This window comes from Heterodontus francisci, chromosome 15 (assembly GCF_036365525.1).
Source record: "Heterodontus francisci isolate sHetFra1 chromosome 15, sHetFra1.hap1, whole genome shotgun sequence".
Lineage (NCBI taxonomy): Eukaryota > Metazoa > Chordata > Chondrichthyes > Heterodontiformes > Heterodontidae > Heterodontus > Heterodontus francisci.
In genome coordinates, this window is record NC_090385.1 from 37,975,498 (window position 1) to 37,994,282 (window position 18,785).

The window sequence follows — 18,785 nt, forward strand, 5'->3', positions numbered from 1 at the left end:
TTTTTTCTTCCTTTCTCCCCTAAAGTTTTACAGCTCCTCAGCATTTAACCCAAACTCTAAGACCTTGCCCCATACTACCAATTCATTTGGTAAACACCAGAGCAGAGTTTGGGAACAATGTGAATTTCTGCATGGGTCCTGATTGTAGAAAAATAACTATTCCTATAAACAATCATTGATTGCAAATCGCAATATGAATTTCATACTATATCTGAGAAAAAAAATCATAGAACCATTCTGAAATTTATTTGCAAAACATTCAGTGAAAGAATCTCAGAAACCCTGTTACAGCATAAATCACTGAGTAAACCATAACACTGCATCTAGGTAAATGCCCCATGTTGCATGAGCTCAGTTTGATGTAGCGAGGGAAATACAGATACAGTTGCAATTGATATCTCACTTCAGTGACAGAAGTTGTGGGGAAAATGTGAACTGCAAACCCAGACTTTTGAGAAAAAATGAGACTTTCAAGTAAAAAAGTTAATAAAGGTACTCAAAGATGCAGAAGACAAATTTTTAAGCATGTTTAATCATGTCACTGTGAAATATGCAATCGTTTACAAAGTCTTATTTTGAACCATGAATATTTAAGTTTGTGGAAACATAATAACGGCACATGAAATGTTTTTGGAAAAAGATCATCTGAAGCATTTTGGGTCAGTTTCTTGTTTTCAGCAGAAGATTTTCATCAGTTTTAAAACTGCTGAGTTCTGAAATATTTAAGGGATGTGAAATTTGAATTGCTGAAAGAGTGGAGCATTACATGGTGATGCCAGATCATTACACCAGAGGGACAGGAATATGCTTAGTCAAACCATTTTGATAATAAACTTTGATTGTCCCATCGTTGCTCATAGTTAGTCAGAGGTTACATTGTGCCTTGGGGAGGGAGACAAGGATGTGAGTGGTGTGTAGGGAGTGTGGAAATCGAGAGGAGGTGCACATTATTGGAGAAAGAATGTAAAAGTTTTAAATCTTTCTCCTTTTCCCAAAAAAGTATGCTGTTCTTATGAACTGCAGCTGCATTATATTCTCTCTCTCTCTCCCGAGAACAATAAATGAAAACATGGCTGATTTTTTTTTATTCGTTCATGGGATGTGGGCGTCGCTGGCTCGGACAGAATTTATTGCCCATCCCTAATTGCCCTTGAGAAGGTGGTGGTGAGCTGCCTTCTGGAACCGCTGCAGTCATTGGGGTGTTAGGAAAGGAGTTCCAGAATTTTGACCCAGCGGCAGTGAAGGAATGGCAATATAGTTCCAAGTCAGGATGGTGTGTGACTTAAAGGGGAACTTGCAGGTTGTGGTGTTCCCATGCATCTGCTGTCCTTGTCCTTCTAGATGGTAGAGGTCGTGGGTGTGGAAGGTGCTGTTGAAGAAATCTTGGTGAGTTGCTGCAGTACATTTTGTAGATGGTACACACTACTACCACTGTGCATCGGTGGTGTGGAGAGTGAATGTTAAAGGTGGTAAATGGGGTGCCAATTAAGCGGGTTTCTTTGTCCTGGATGGTGTTGAGCTTCTTGAGTGTTGTTGGAGCTGTACCCATCCAGGTAAGTGGATAGTATTCCATCACACTCCTGACTTGTGCCTTGTAGATGGTGGACAGGCATGGGGGAGTCAGGAGGTGCAATACTCACTGCAGAATTCCCAGCCTCTGACGTGTTCTTCTAGCCACAGTAATTATGTAGCTGGTCCAGTTCAGTCTCTGGTCAATGGTAACCCCCAGGATGTTGATGGTGGGGGATTCAGCGATGGTAATACCATTGAACATCAAGGGGAGATGGTTAGATTCTCTCTTGTTTGAGATGGTCATTGCCTGGCACTTTTGTAGCATGAATGTTAATTACCACTTATCAGGCCAAGCCTGGATGTTGTCCAGGTCTTGCTGCATTTGGACATGGGCTGCTTCAGTATCTGATGAGCTGCAAATGGTGCTGAACATTGTACAATCATCAGCGAACATCCCCACTTCTGACCTTATGATGGAGGGAAGGTCATTGATGAAGCAGCTGAAGATGATTGGGCCTAGGATGCTACCCTGATGATCTCATGCAGTGATGTCCTGGGACTGAGATGATTGACCTCCCACAGCCACAACCATCTTCCTTTGTGCTAGGCTATTACTCCAACCAGTGGCAATTTTTTCCCCTGATTCGCATTGACTCCTGTTTTGCTAGGGCTCCTTGATGCCGTACTCAGTCAAATGCTGCCTTGATGTCAAGGGCAGTCACTCTCACCTCACCTCTGGAGTTCAGCTCTTTTGTCCATGCTTAGACCAAGGCTGCAATGCAGTCAGGAGCTGAATGGCCCTGGTGGAACCCAAACTAGGCATTAGCGAGCAGGCGGACAGGCACTGGGGAGATAAGAGGTGAGTTACTCGCCGCAGAATTCCCAGCCTCTGACCTGCTCTTGTAGCCACAGTATTTATGTGGCTGACCCAGTTCAGTTTCTGGTCAATGGTAACCCCAGGATGTTGATAGTGTTACGAACAGGTGAGAAGGGGTCTAGGGGTTCCCTCTATGGTTTAACCATAGCAGTGTTTAATTTTAGAAACACTGTGTTTTTAGCTGCCCCTCAGTGAATCCTTGTTCACTGCTTGAATTATAAATCAGACAAGTTTCCTTCGATTTATACAAGAAAGGTGGAAGTGTATTAATCTTCAGCTCGAATCTGGTTAACGACTACGAATATGCGATGCGACCACACTAGCCTGCATACACGATAAATACAAATGCAGTCAGAGACAGAAAAAGTAGAAAAGAATGAGGGGGAAAAGTTTGAGGCAATATCAGGGTTATAATTACAGTCCTTTAAGTTGAATGTGGAGTCTTTGGTTGCTGGTAAGTCCTGCAATTCATTGGGGCCCTGTACACGCTTCCACTTGTTTCGATGTCAGAGTCTTTTCTCTCTTGAGGTTTACATATCTACCATGGGTCCGGTGGCTTGGGAGTAAGCGAGAGAGAGACAGCCAGGAGAAAGGCTTCCTTGTTCCAGCTTCAGTTGCAAACTGCCTTCTCAGTTCAAACTGTCCTGTGTCTCATTCAGAAGCCTGGATTAGCCTGTTCGTCATGTGACCAGCTGATGTAACCAGTCCTGTCTTTTGTGGATTGTATCATTTTAGCAATTCCTGAAATACCTTATACCTTCAACGTTTGGTGATCAAAATCCATCTGGGTTAATTGGCCCAGGGAGTAGTTCTTTGTCTCCACAAGCACCGTCTCTTAGTATGCAAATGTCCTCCAGTCAAAGGTCTGGTGATCCCTTTAACAAGTCATTTCTTCACTTTATTGGGGCAACCCAATAAACATGTAATTTTTGGGGAAGTTTTTTTTCAGTTTGCATATTTCCATGACTGCCTAGGGTCTCTTTGTTCCTGTTGAGGTCTGCAGGGGGAGGGTTAGATTTAATTATCCCGAGGTTGGAATTCTGCTCAGGGGTGGCGGCAGTGGGCGGTTCCACTCTGAACTCTCTTTCAGTGCTTTGATAAGTCATGCAAGGGCTTTTCACCTTCGGAGATGTTTGGTTCCCTTTTTTCCTGACTGTGTTAACCTTCCCTTTGTCCTATGGGACACTCCTGCTTGCAGGTATTTGCCCAGACTCTGCTGCACTCCCCTGTGGCACTTTGACTAGGTGAGTCATCAACCTCACAGTTTCTCTGCCCTTTTGAGGACTTTCTTTGTCTCTGCAGGTTCCTGTAAATGCTGTTAGCCACTCTGGTGGGGTGCTCCTATTGCCTGCATTTACAAAGAAGGATGTGGGATATAACTTTTCAAATATTTTGGTGTTGGCTGAACGGACAGTAGGGGTTTCCATTTGGGATTTCTCCCACACTTCCTTTAACCTGCCCTCTTTTTCACTTTTTTCCTTTTCCTTTCTTACCTGTTATCATCCATGTGCCTGCCTGTCCCCTTTTGTTCTCGGCAGGGGTCCATTCCAGTTCACCAGCCCTCTGCTGGAGTGTCCTCCAAACACTGATACAGGACTTAGGGGTGCAGATTTCACTGTAGCTTGGGGTTCCCCTCAACCTGGTACATGTGGTAACTCCTACAGTACTCCACCACATTTTTGTGGAGTTTTGGCCAGTCAAACTGCTGTCTTCTGCGGGTTTTGGTTTTTCGTATACAGACATATACAGCCACTGTACTTTCATGGGCCATCTTACTATTTTTCTCCGGTACCTCTGCGGCACCACTAACTGGCGAACCACTGTCCACTCCTTGCTCTCAGGTCTGTGAGGAGAACTCCATTTCCTCAAATGTACCTCATTCTTTAAATAGTAGCAGTCAGGGACTCCCTCTGCTTCACTTTCAGACTGGGCAGCCTGTGCTAACTAGTGCAATACTGGGTTGGCTTGCTAAGAAAGATTTATTTAACTCATTCCCTGTGTCTTCTAACTTTCCAAAGAAAGTCTCGGATAGACAGACCTCATGGTCATCTGCCTGCAGTGCCAATGCAGTATCCTCTGAGGGAGCTGGTTTGATCATAGTCTGATTCATTACACATTCAGGTAGACTGCAGGGGACAGTCTCTTGCCACTGCCCTGTCTCTCTGACCTCCTGCGGCCTCTCTTTCACTACTGAGGGGGTTACCACCTTCATCTCTGCCCGATCATTACCTTGGAGCAGGTCAGCCGCATTCATAGGCAAACTAGGGACAATCCCTATGGTCACAAAACAAAGTCTCACTCCAAGTGCACCCAGTGTAAAGGTACAGGCATACACTGTCCTCCAATACCATTCACCATTATTCTGGTGTTCACTGCACTCTCTGGGGGAAAGGTCAGGCCTTTACCCAGTAAAAGGGATCTGTGTCCCTGAGGATTACTGTGGGCTTGCTTGCCCCACTTGAGGGGTATGGGGTTACTCTCCCTTCAGACACAAAACCCGATAACCTTCAGGAATCCTATTAAATTTTCCTGCACTTGCAGCCGTAAGCTTCCTGGATCTCACTCTTACTGCAGTTAAAGCCATAGCTTTATCTGCTGTGCTTTCCATCAGGTTCTCTTCTTCACTGAGCAGGTATGCCCTGATTAATCCTACAGGTTTCCCCTTTAGTTTCCAGCAGTTAGCTCTTAAATGCCCTGCTTTATTACAATGGAAGCACACAGGCCTCCGGGTCTCACTCCTACTTACAGCATCTTCCTTTTTGGCTGGAGGAGGGCCCCCTGTGTCTCCTGCTTTTCTTTCCCTCCCAGGACTGCTTGGGCTTCTATTACCTTCCCACCCTTTGTCCTTTTTGGATTTGTGAGGGTGATTAGGAAAGGCTTTCCCCTGGGAAACTGACTTATACATGTGAGCAAACTCATCGGCCAGGACTGCTGCTGCCGGGCTCAATGAGCCTTCTGTTCCTCTATATGTGTCCTTATGGAGAGAGGGAGAGAATTTTTAAATTCCTCTAACAAAATTACTTCTCTGAGATTTTCATAGCTGAGCTGTACTCCAGGTAAGTTTGATCAGCTTGCTTCTTGAGGGTTCTAAACTTTTGGCGATAGGCTACCTGTACTAATTCATATGCCCTGAGGATAGCATTTTTTGTCAGTTCATAGTCTGATGAACTCTCAACTGGCAACATTGAATAAACCTCATGGGCTTTTCCTACTAATTTGCTCTGTATCATCAGCCTCAGCCTTGCCAGTTTTTCAAAAGACACAAAAAATGCTTCCACATCTCCCTCATTGAATTTCGGGATCAGTTGAGAGAGTTTTACCAATTCTGTACCCAGCCCTGAATTACGCTCCTTCATATTGGCCATGCTTTCACTGGGGTTACTCTGTCGCCCCCTAGTTAACTCAAACCGCCTTAGCTCTCTCTCTTCGCATTCTTTCCAGAAGGTTCTTTCTCTTTCTCTTTCCTCCATCTCTTTGTCTTCACGTTCCTTCTGGAAGGCTCTTTCTTTCTCTTTCTCCTGTCTCTCTTTCTCTTTCTCCTGTCTCTTATTTTCTCTAGTCTCTCTCTTTCTTTCTCCTGTCTCTCTCTTTCTCTTTCCCTGTCTTCTAATTCCATTTTCTTCTGTTTCAATTGTATCTTGTTAGCAATACCCTGTCAGGTCCACTTCTAACCCTGTTTCTGCTTCTTCATATTTAAGGGAAAAATGGTTGGCCACAATCTTAGGAGTTCAGACTTCCTCGCCTTGCCACGTACAATGATCCTACACTGCTCAGCCATTTTCTTCAACTCCTCCATAGACAGTGCTTTTAACTTATCCCAAGTTACTTCACCCTGGCTTGGGGAGCTACTAGCTTCAGTCGCAGACATGTTATCATTGTAGTACACACAACCACACGAAAACCTGTGCTGAAATCTTTTCTCTTTTTGTTTGGGATCAATTTGACTTCCCACTTCCAATTTCTCTCATTTGTCTGTGGGTCAAATCCAGAATGCTAGCCCCCAAATTTCTGTTAGGACCAGGTGAGAAGGGGTGTAGGGGTTCCTTCTCAGCCTTTGCCTGGTTTAACCGTAACAGGGTTTAATTTTAGAAACATCGTGTTTTTAGCTCCCCCTCAGTGAATCCTTGTTCACTGCTCCAATTGTAAGGCAAAGAAATCAGACAGGTTTCCTTAGATTTAAGCAAGAAAGGTGGAAGTTTATTAATCTTAAATTCTAATCCGGTTAACGATTACGAATATGTGGCGCTACCACGCTAGCATGCATACGCGATAAATACACACGCAGATAGAGATAGAAAAAGTAGAAAAGAAAGAAGGGAAAAAGTTTGAGGCAATATCGGGATTATAATTAAAGTCATTTAAGTTTAATGTGGAGTCTTTGGTTGCCACTAAGTCCTGCAATTCGTTGGGGCCCAGTGCACGCTTCAGCTTGTTTCGATGTCGGAGTTTTTTCTCTCTTGAGGTTTACATGTCTTCCGTGGATCCAGTGGCTTGGGAGAAAGCAAGAGAGAGACTGCCAGGAGAGAGGCTTTCATGTTCCAGCTTCAGTTGCAAACTGCCATCTCAATTCAAACTGTCCTGTGTCTCATTCAAAAGCCTGGATTAGCCTGTTAGTCATGTGACCAGCTGGTTTAACCAGTCCTGTCTTTTGTGGATTGTATCATTTTAGCAATTCCTGAAATGTGCTTCCTTATACCTTCAGCATTTGGTGATCAAAATCCATCTGGGTTAATTGGCCCAGGGAGTAGTTCTTTGTCTCCACAAGCACCGTCTCTTAGTATGCAAATGTCCTCCAGTCAAAGATCTGGTGATCTCTTTAACAAGTCATTTCTTCACTCCAGCAAAAGTTTAAAATCAATGTTCATATGACAAAATTAATATGCTTCATTCTTGGCAGGTGGGGTCTGCCAATAGAAATATACAACCCTGACACAACTGAAGTCACTTGAGAAGGGAAGAATGCAGATCCCAGACAACAGACAACTCAGGAATTTTGTCACTTTGTGACTTGATGACATTATACTCAGCATAAATATTCACAGCTTATAATTAAATAAGGGCGGCACAGTGGTGCAGTGGTTAGCACCGCAGCCTCACAGCTCTAGCGACCTGGGTTCAATTCTGGGTACTGCCTGTGCGGAGTTTGCAAGTTTTCCCTGTGTCTGTGTGGGTTTTCACCGGGTGCTCTGGTTTCCTCCCAAAGACTTGAAGGTTGATAGGTAAATTGGCCATTATAAATTGCCCCTAGTATAGGTAGGTGGTAGGGAAATATAGGAACCGGTGGGGATGTGGTAGGGGTATGGGATTAGTGTAGGATTAGTATAAATGGGTGGTTAATGGTCGGGGCAGACTCGGTGGGCTAAAGGGCCTGTTTCAGTGCTGTATCTCTGAATAAATATCGATAAACAATACATATAAACCAAAGAATGCACGGGTACTGTAATCAATATTTATCTGCCTCTTTTTTTCTCCATCTGTATATCACTTTAACATAAATTCTCCATTCTCTTTGACCTTTGCCTTTAGGGATATGCAGATATGGAAGAAGTCTAAAATAAAAGCAAAATACTGCAGATGCTCGAAATCTGAAATAGAAACAGAAAGTGCTGGAAATGCACAGCAGGTCTGGCAAAAATGAGAAAGTTTAGGGCTGAAAGAGACAATAGTGAGGAAAAACATATGAAGGAAAGTGAAAAAGATCAAGAGTGGGTAAGGAGCCAAAGGGAGGGTCCAGGTGGAGGGCGAATACTGGAGGTGAATGGATCTGCTGGTCGGGTGGAGGACTCCTGGCCAAATGAGTTCATTCAGAACTGTCGGAGTGGCAGCGACTATCTTAATTTCTCTGCTCCCATCACTCACTCTAACCTGTCTCCCTCTGAATTTACTGCACTCCATTCTCTCAGGTCTAACCCTGACATTGTGATCAAACCTGCTGACAAGGGTGGTGCTGTTGTCGTCTGGCATACCGACTTTTACTTGCAGAGGCAGACCGCCAACTTTCTGACACTTCTTTCTACCTCCCCCTGGATCATGCCCCCACCACCAAACATCAAACCACTGTCTCCAGGAGTGTCACTGACCTCATATCCTCTGGAGATCTTCCCTCTACAGCTTCCAACCACATAGTGCCATAACCCCAGACAGCCCGCTTCTACCTCCTTCCAAAAATTTACAAATAGGATTGTCCTGGGACCCATCATTTCCTCCTATTCCTGTCCCACTGAACTTATTTCTTCCTGTATTGGCTCTACTTTTTCTCCTCTGGTCCAGTCTCTTCCCACCTTCGACTCTTTTGATGCCCTACATCATTTCAACAATTTCCAGTTTCCTGACTCTAACCGCCTCAACTTCACTATGGACGTCAATGTCTGTATACCTCCATCCCCCATCAGGATGGTCTGAGGGCCGTCCGCTATTTCCTTGAACAGAGGCCCAACCAGTTCCCATGCACCACCACATATCTGTGGATCAGAAGAGTCACAGATGTAGGTGGGAAGAGACTGGGCCAGGAGAGAAAAGATAGAGTCAAGATAGGAAGAAATAAGTTCAGTGGAACAGGAACAGGCTGAAACGATGGGTCTACCAGGACAGTCCTGTTTGTAGATTTTGGGAAGGAGGTAGAAGCGGGCTGTCCGGGGTTGTGGGATGAGAAGGTTGGAAGCTGTAGAGGGAAGATCTCCGGAGGAAATGAAGTTAGTTGTTACCTGCTTCCTTATGTCAGGAAAACAGATCATGGTAATTGGAATCTGTAATTCACATACTCTTAGGCCAGGAACCACATGTTCAGCACTAATTTAGGCCTACCTTGGTATGACAGAAGGCACCTACTTGGTTGTCTATGCTTGACAGGTGGCAGTCACCAAGTTATACAATACCATTGGACTAACCTCCAGATAGCTTCCTCCAAAGCTATGAAGGTGACCAAACATTAAGGGCTGGATTTTTCCACAGGCTTTGGAAGGTCCCAAATCCACACTTGGTAGCAGCGAGACCAGCTCTGCAATCTTCAGGGAGGCAGCCTACTAATTTGGTGCCTCCAAGTTCACCATGCAATTAAGGACAGTGGGCAGGCTCTTGATCCTGCAGGCCTAATCAGAAGGCCGGCAGACACATTGGAGAGGTGGGCGCTGCTGAGGCAGGTCAGGACATAGCCTCAACGTGAAGGTGCCCTCACTGGTCTGCACAGCAAAGCAGAAATTAGTAACAGCGTGGCCGAAAGGCCTATCGGGATGGAGGGGAAACCCCTCTGCTGAATCGGGATCAGCCACGGTTGCGGCCTTTCATGCTGGAGGTCCTGTCAATGAGGGATGGAACCTCTGGCTCCGATGGCCACCCAAGCCTCCACATGCAGCAGAGAGGGTTGTGTGGGGGGCGTGGGGGGGCAATCCACCATCAATAAAATGCCAATGAGGCTGCAAAATCACCCCTAATTGGGGTGGTGATCATCTTAATTGGCTGTTTCCTCTGTGGTGTGGGTAGCTGATCCTCTTCCTAATCTGCCCTTGGGAAATTTCCCCAGCAGCAGGAATTCATCCTGACACAGCTCTCCCATTTTCTCTGCCCTCCTGACCCCCACCCCCCCCCCCCCCCCCCCCACTCCCCCACACTGCAACCACCACCCCCAACCATATTGTCATGGGGCCAAGAAAATTCAGCCCTAAATTTCTGTGTTTCCAGATCCTTCCAAGCCATCATAAGCGCCATTTTCCAAATTAGTCATCTTTTGTGCATTGCTACATTAAATAAGGCATAGAATCCTTGTTACCAGAGCAACATTTTCATTACATTCCTTATGAAAAGAGGTAACAATGAAAGAAAACACTGTTCTTTTAGCATGTGACCAGTTGCCTATCAGTAAACAGCATCATTTTTGACACGTATCTGGCCATCTTGGCAGCTAACATGGTTAACATAAAAACAGAAAGTGCTGGAAATACTCAGCAGGTCTGGCAGCAACTGTGGAGAGACATAAACAGAGTTAACGTTTCAAGTCAATGACCTTTCATCAGAACATGTCTCCACAGATATTGCCAGACCTGCTGAACATTTCCAGCACTTTCAATTTTTATTTTATATTTACAGCACCTGCAGTATTTTTCTCTCTCCATGGTTTGTATAAATGGCTTCCATTCCATTAATGTACATTAAATGAATTGTGCAAAGTACCCTGAAAACAGTGTGATTCCTTCATTTTGCAGCAGTACACCTTGCCACCATTATTTAAAAGAGCAGGCAGCTTGGATAAATGGCAGCGATTAGACCAAGAATATCCTGCTAAGGAACCCCAAAAAGGGGTTGAAAACAAATAGAAAGAAGCTCATGCCTCCACCTGAACTTTGGTAGAATATACCAATGGCATACTGAAGCAGATATTCCATTGTTTGAACCAATCAGGGAAGTACTGCTCTATAGTTCTGAGATGATTTCTAAAGTCATAGCCATTTGCTGCATATCGCACAATTTTGCAATGAGGCAGTAGAACTAAGAGGTTCAGCTCAAACCTTGCCAGAGAAGAAGAGATGGTTGAAGGTCACCTGCAGCCAGGAAGATTCATCTATCAATCATTGATTGGCAGGACCTTTGAATAAATCTATATTCTAGACCTTGCATGAACATCCTATCCTATTATACCTAATGTTTCACCTGTTTTGATCAATTGTTTCTTAGCTACCAAGCCTGCTTTCTTAATATGTACTTATCGATAGAAATCTCAGGACTATGCTGAAAAATGTGGAATTTTACTCCCTACCGTGTATGTTACAAAGGTTTATTTTTCCAGTGCTCCCTTTTGGTGACTGAACAGTGTGTGTCTTCTATTAACTGGTGCTTGAGAAAGCACATTGTGAGTTAAAGCTCCACTCCAAGACGTCAGCACATTGACCCTGAAATTCCATGGGTTGCAATCCTGGCAGATACACCAGTAAAGTGGTGCCCTCCAGCACTGACCCCATTGGGTTTTCACCTAATTTACATGGGCCCAGTGGACACCTGCAACACTGCAGGCAGATCTTAGTCAGTCATCGGCCCATGGAGCTGAAAAATTGGCTCGCAATTGGGGATATACAGCAGCACCCGCCCCCCCCTCCTTCAAATTCCATTGTACCTCACTCTTAAACCCCATGCAGGGAATCCAATCCAATGAAAAACTATTTACCTGCACCCTCCTCCCTTGGTTGTGGCCCATTTTCAACCATCTGGAGGCCAGTATGTCTTGGTGTACCAGCCCTCACAATATGTGGGTACAATCCTGAACCAGGGAAGTGGGAATGCCCAGCATTTGGAGTCTTTGCCCAGGGTTGCCCAATTGGTGTTGTAAGCCTTATACACAATGGGTGAAGGTGCCCAGAACCTGCGGAGACCCAACAATAACAGGCCTTTGTCGATGTGTTTCACAGTACTTCTGATGGTAATGGGCTGCAGGTCCAGCAGAATATTGAAGAAATTCAGGGCCATCTTCTGTGCTGACACTAAGTATAGTACTGAAGGGGTGCTAAATTGGTCAAAGATATCAGATATGAAACTGAGGCATATCTGCCTGCGCAGGTGAAGATAAAAATCCCAAGGAACTTTTTCAAAAAATGAACAGGAAGTTTTCCTCATGTCCTGACCAACACCACAAAAAGCAGATTTGCTGATCATTCATTTCACGATTGTTTGTGGGGCCTTGCCATGCATAAATTGGTTACCATATTTGCCTGCTAAACAACAGAGCCAGCTTTTTTTTAATGGTCCTGTTGCACCCCTTTTGTCTTGAACCGTCGTATTTTTCATCAGTTAATCTCTCCTGCCTTCCACTCTATCAAAGACATTCCCTTTTGTTCTTCCCTCCCCTCCCCCTTTCCCTGCCTCTGTACTTGCATAAAACCTTTTCCAGTTCTGATGAAAGGTCATCAACTTGAAACGTTAACTGTGCTTCTCTCTACACAGATGTTGCCTGACCTGCTGAGTACTTCAGCACTCTTCATTTTTATTTCATATTTCCAGCATCCACAAAGCATGTTGCTTTTGTAACAGTAATTCATTGGCTGTTTAGAGCATTGGCACATGTGTACATGAAAGATGCTAAACAACCTAATCTAGTGTCTCTTCCAAGATCTAATGCAATGGAAGAAGTAAGTGTGGTCACAACTTGCTGCATGCCCTGAACCCATTTGTGCTGGGCAATTGAATAACGCTGGGGTAAGTTTCTGCTTTGGGTGAAACTGGGAAACCTGACATAAATTGTGCTTGAAAATGCCTTGGTTAAGATACAGTTCAAGTTTTGGCTCTAATTTATTCACATATTTATGAATGTAAAATCTTCCATGAACCAGTACAATTGGTCAGTGTGATAGAATGTAATCATTTCTTCGCATTAAATATTCATTGATACATTTAGGAGTGGTAACCTAGTACAGTTTCATTAATACAGTTGAGAATGGGTTTATCATAAAAATAAGCATTTTTAAAAAATAAATCTAATCCAGCACCTGTGAGTAACTTGATCTAAATCACAAGAATAATTTTTAAAGACTATACTGAACCATTTACTAGTTCATTGGTGTACACTAGTCTGATTGCTGGTAAATTGAATATTTTTTCATATGTAAAAGCTTTTAAAATGTGCCGACGAGTGCCTGTGCGTCTCAGAAAACAAGTTAAATTAGCAGAGCCTCCTCCAATGGCCACAAATGAGTGCAATTGGCAGAAACCTGTCAAACTCATTATTTCTGGAAGTGTGACCAGTTTTGTGGGTGGGAGATTGCACTGATAAAACTGTTGCAAACTATATGCTCATATGCTGGCTGCTCCTCTTCACTACCTGGCACTTCCTGAGTCTTTGAGGAAACTGGCTGCGTTGAACAAATAAGACATCACCCTCAAAAGTACTTTCCCTATCCATGCCTCCTCTGCCATACCCTGGCTGCTCGGTAATCCCTCAGGATTACTAGGGATCGAAGTGTTAGCCAGCACTCAAAAGTGTGAAGCTCACCATCGAGGTTCTATTTATTGGTCACCTAGCCTGTCCATTTCAGAACTAAGTGGCTCGGCTCTTAGTCCAGCGATCAATAGCCACAGTCTCAGTATACATATGAGAATCAGTGGGCTGGATTTTCCTGAGCTCCCGATGTCGGGCTCCGTGGCAGGGGTAGAGGCGCTGGAAGATCGTTCCAGCAGATACCCACCATGGAGCCTGACGCCGGGAAGGCCAGGCCCGATTCTCCCGGCAGCGGCGAGGCTCCATGGCAGTACCCCCACCGCTGGATGACAGAATCTGCATCTAAATATGTAAATGAATAAAATGAATACATTAACATGCACTTACCTGGGATTTTACGGGCCTGCCGCGATCTTCGGAACGACGGCCAGCACTCCCATGCCTTCACTTCCTCGTCTGGAGAAAGCAGGCGCGATACTGGTGGGAGGGGGAGGAGTCAAGATTTTTAGTGCACGGGGTGGGGTCAAATAATTGTCATGAGTGTAGGGGATGGTGGGAAGGGGTGAACTTTAAACTTTGTACAGTATGGGGTGGGGAAAGATCATATTTCAAAGATACGTGTTTTGGAGAGGAGAAGGGCAAATACTTAATGTAATTTGCATTGGGGCGGGAAAGGGGTGATAGAATTTTTATTAAAGCTGTTGAGGGGGGTATGACTTTAAAAATTTAAATTCACCGGCAGGGCTGGCAGCCCTTTAAAAATGGCGCCAGCGTCTGCGCACAGGCAGCTGACGCCATTGCCGGCGTGGGACAGCCAGCAACCCCCACCTGAGTGAGGTGGGGGGGGGTGCGGCTGCGGGCCGACCCGGGTAGTTAAATAAGCTGCTGCACGGTAGATTGCAGTGTCTCAATGGTGTGCGGCCCGCATGTGCAGCCACCATTTTTACAGCTTCATTTTAGATAGCTATGGAGTTGTCACTTGATGCATGGTATCCAGCATGCTTCATGCATTGCTGCACTGATGTTGAAGCTGCACTGCTGTTGTTTGTCTGACATACCAAGGAAGGTGCTCCAAATGTTCTCAAAGGCCTGCATAAAACATTTTTGTGTATTAATGTGCTCTATGCTGTATGAAGGTTCAATAAGGTGAGGATCCATTGTTCCTACAGCTGAGCTGCACCTGATTCAGTTGGTTGGGCTCCTCTGCTACTACTGCTCCCTTCTGACCCAGATTATCTGAATCCTTAGGGCAGCTATCTCTGGGCTGTTGCCTGAAAAATCAGGAATGTGTCATGGCTGCTCATGAGAAGGCTTTCTGCTTAATCATAGTGCCAGTTACATCATCCTGAAAGACAGGAATGCAAAGAGAAAATGTTAACGGGGCTGGATTTTACAACACCCCGGGAGCTGGCTAGGAGATGGAGGGGCGGGTAAAATCATGTGGGAGGTGAGGGTACTATGCTCGTCACCTGCCTGTCCCCGTTGCTTTTTTACCAGTGGCAAGGGAGGTGATAGGCGGCCCACCGCCCTTAGGTCAATTGAGGCCCTTAAGTGGCTTGCAGGCCTGGCTGAGGTGGACTCACCCTCAGCTTTCCAGTCAGTGGGCGGGCCACTGCCTCATTGTTAAATTCTGGCATGGTGTCCATGTGAAATGGGTGTGGATAGAGTTGCAACACAAATACATTACATGCCACTTTGCTGTTTTGCAGATTTTGTCTGTGTCTCATGACTGAGTTCGAAAAGTGTGCAAGATGATTGAATAAAGGATAATACTCATGTGCTGGCTGGCACATAGTTGTTATACACCAGCAAGCCAGGTGGTGAAGTTTCGAACAGGAGGTAATCTTTACACACTTTTATAAGCATTTATTTACAGAGATACACATTACAAACATGCACCTCCTAAACCAACAACCACAGTTTCAGTCTGTTCCTATTTATAGGGACATAAGCGAATCCCCAGTTAATGCCCACCACCTACATTATTAAATCCAATTATTACACAATTACAATAATTACAAAGAACCCCTTTGCTCATACCCTCAATCGACTCCAAGTTGTCTCCACATAGCAATTGAGTTTTTCCCAATTTGCCAATACTTGCTGTTTCCCGATGACTGTGGACAACTTTTTCCTGTAAAACGTTACAAAATATGCAGCATTCAGCACTTGAAAAAATAGAAGGTGCCACCCATTGCCCTGCCTACATGCCACCTTGTGTAAATGCATGGAAAAATAATATGCAAGACTTTTCACGTGTCAGTTTGCTTTGGTGCCTTAACTTGTAAAAGTTGTGTGTGCATTAGAAGCATTTTTGAGTTCCAACGGCAATGTTTACTCAACAGTATGCCATACATGAAAGTGCTGGTGTGAAAGGTTACATCAGCTTTTCCATGCTCCTTCACTGACGCTGCACCAGTACAGTGTTAATAACATATGACTTAATTATAGTTAGCGAAATTAGGCTCAGCCTTACATTGGCACTTTTCCTCAGTTTCATATTTCATCTGTTTTATAACACATAATGGAAGGGTATTAAAAAAGCTGTAAAGCTGTGTAATATTGAAAACATATCAGAAAGCTACAACTAAACATTTTGTGGACTTTAGACCATATTCAGGTCCATGATTCTTCTCAGTCAAAAGTTCCAACACTTTTGCTCACAACATTCCGAATAAAGATCTGTGATCTCCAAACATAAAGAATAAATGCTTAAAATCAATGTATCCTTGAGGTTTTTTTCCTTTTATATGGGGATTGATTTAGCAAGGTGAAAGGTGCCTTGAAGGAATTTACTTGAGCAATAAAGTGATGTATTGCAGATATTTCTAAAAGGACTTATTGTCAATATAAAAAAAACTTCCCTTCAGTTGCTGGTATGATTTAAAAGTTCCTTTTCCGAAGAGGTCAACAGTTCTCCAAGTCCCTGAACGATACGAGTAACGAAAGCCACCCTTTGCGAAATACTTCTTTAAAAATTCATTATTGGGATGTGGACATTGCTGATAAGGCTAGCACCTATTGCCCATCCCTAGTTTCCCATGAGAAGGCGATGGTTGGCCGTCTTCATATAATCATAGAATTGTTACACCACAGAAGGCGGCTATTCGGCCCATCGTGTTTGCACCAGCTCTCCAAATGAGGAATTCACCTAATGCCATTCCCCTGCCTTCTCCCCGTAACCATGCACATTCTTCCACAGTCTAATTCTCTTTTGAATGCTTTAATTGAACCTGCCTCCACTACACTCTCAGGCAGTGCATTCCAGATCCTAACCACTCGCTGCATGAAGAAGTTTTTCCTCATGTCGCCTTTGCTTCTTTAAATCTGTGCCCTCTCATTCTCGATCCTTCATGAGTTGGGACAGTTTTCCCTATCCATTCTGTCCAAACCCCTCATGATTTTGAATACCTCTACAAAATCTCCTCTCAGCCTTCCCTTCTCCAAGGAAAACAGTCCCAACTTCTTCGTGAATCTTTTTTGCACTCTCTCCAATGCCTTCACAACTTTACTAAAGTGCAATGCCCAGAACTGGACACAATACTCCAGCTGAGGCCAATAGTGTCTTATACAAGTTCAACATAATCTCCTTGCTCTCATACTTTATGCCCCTATTAATAAAACCCAGGATACTGTATGCTTTATTAACCACACTGTCAACCTGTCCTGCCACTTTCAATGACTTATGCACATACCTCAGGTCTCTCTGCTCTTGCAACTCTATAAGATTTGTACCCTTTATGTTATATTGCCTCTCCATGTTCTTACTACCAAAATGAATGACTTCACATTTCTCCGCATTGAACTTCATCTGCCACTTGTCTGCCCATTCCACCAACATGTCTACGTCCTTTTGAAGTTCTACACTATCCTCCCCACAGTTCACAATACTTCCAAGTTTCGTATTATCTGCAAATTTTGAAATTGTGCACCAAGGTTTAGGTCATTAATATATATCAGGAAGAGCAATGGTCCCAACACTGACCCCTGGGGAACTCCACTAGAAACCTTCCACCAACCATTAACCAATGAACATCCATTAACCAATGCTCTCTGTTTCCTGTCATTCAGCCAGTTTTGTATCCATGTTACTACTGTCCCTTTTATTCCATGAGCTATAATTTTGATCACAAGTCTGTTGTATCAAATGTTTTTTGGAAGTCCATGTACACCATATCAACAACATTGCCCTCATCAACCCTCTCTGTTACCTCTTAAAAAAAACTCCAGCAAGTTGATTAAATATGATTTTCCCTTAACGAATTTCTGCTGGCTTTCCATATTTAACCTGCATTTGTCCATGTGACTATTAATTTGGTCATGAATTATTGGGCTGGATTTTAAGGAACCCTCGATGGCAGGATCTGTGGTGGGGGGGTGGTGCTGAAGATGGCCTCAGATGAGGCCCACCATGGACCTCGACGCCGGCAGGGCCCAGCCTGATATTACCGGCAGCAGCAAGGTCTCGTGGCAGCACCCCCTGCCACTCGGCAACAGGACCGCAATTTAAAGATAGTAAAATAATCTCACATCACCTCCTGATGTCCTGCCATGATCATCAGCCTGGCGGCTGGCACTGCCATGCCTTCGGGTCCCTGTCTGGGGAAACGAGGCAGAACACTTGTGGGGAGGGGAAGAAGTATGTTTATCTCATTTAGAGAGAGAGAGTCATACAGCACTGAAACAGGCCCTTTGGCCCACCGAGTCTGTGCCAACCATCAACCACCCATTTATGCTAATCCTACATTAATCCCATATTCCCTACCACATCCCCTCCTACATTAATCCCATATTCCCTACCATTCTCCTACCTACACTATGGGCAATTTACAATGGCCAATTTACCTATCAAACTGCAGGTCTGTGGCAGTGGGTTTAAACCAGAGCGCCAGGCGGAAACCCACGCGGTGACAGGGAGAACTTGCAAACTCCATACAGGCAGCACCCAGAACTGAACCCGGGTCGCTGGAGCTGTGAGGCTGCGGTGCTAACCACAGCGCCATTGTGCCGCCCAGTGCAGGGGGGCGGGGGGGCGGTCAAATTAGCATCATGAGTGTAGGGGATGGTGGGAAGCGTTGTTGTTGAAAGTTTGTGCAGCTTGTGGGGGAAAGATCAGATAGTAAAGGTAAGTGTTTTGGGGGGGGAGGTGCAAATAATTAATTTGATTGTTATTGGGGGGTGTGGGAGAGTGGCAAAAGAGATGTATTTATTTATTTTAATTCCATTTTGCTTTAAATATTTAAATTTCCCAGTAAAGCTGACAGCCCTTTAAAAATAACGTCAGCACCTATGCACAGGCAGCTGACACCATTCCCGGGGGCGGACAGCCCGCCCCCTCCACGTGATCAGGGGGTTGGGGGGTGGGGGGGGAGTTTGCGGCCCGTCCAGGCTATTTAAATGAGTCACCGTGCTTAGAATCACGGCGGCTCTTTGGCGTGCGGTCCGCCCAGGCGCGCCGCCATTTTATTTGCCCGGCGG